The sequence below is a fragment of the Dipodomys ordii genome, unplaced genomic scaffold (assembly GCF_000151885.1).
Source record: "Dipodomys ordii isolate 6190 unplaced genomic scaffold, Dord_2.0 Scaffold21, whole genome shotgun sequence".
Classification (NCBI taxonomy): Eukaryota; Metazoa; Chordata; class Mammalia; order Rodentia; family Heteromyidae; genus Dipodomys; species Dipodomys ordii.
Genome location: NW_012267237.1, coordinates 325,501 through 325,805, shown reverse-complemented (window position 1 = coordinate 325,805; position 305 = coordinate 325,501).

Here is a 305-nt window from a genome sequence, read left to right as displayed (position 1 = left end):
CCTCTCGGTCGGCCTCCGCAGCCGCCACCTCCGGAGGCCCGGTCGGAACCGGACGCGGTCGGACACTTCTGCTTCCGGCAGCGGGCCGGAAGGGCGGAGCCGGGTGGCCCTGGGCGGGTGCTCGTTCGGCCCGCCCGGCGCGGGACGGTCAGGGAGACGTCGGGAAGATTGAGCGGCCGCGCTCGGGCACTGGGTCGCTGGCCACGCGGGCTTCGGGGCCACCGGAAGTCTGGTGCTGGGCTGGGGCCCTGGACCCCGGGCCGTTCCTTTCCTTTCTGCCTCCCTGTGTCCCGTAGGCCCCGCCC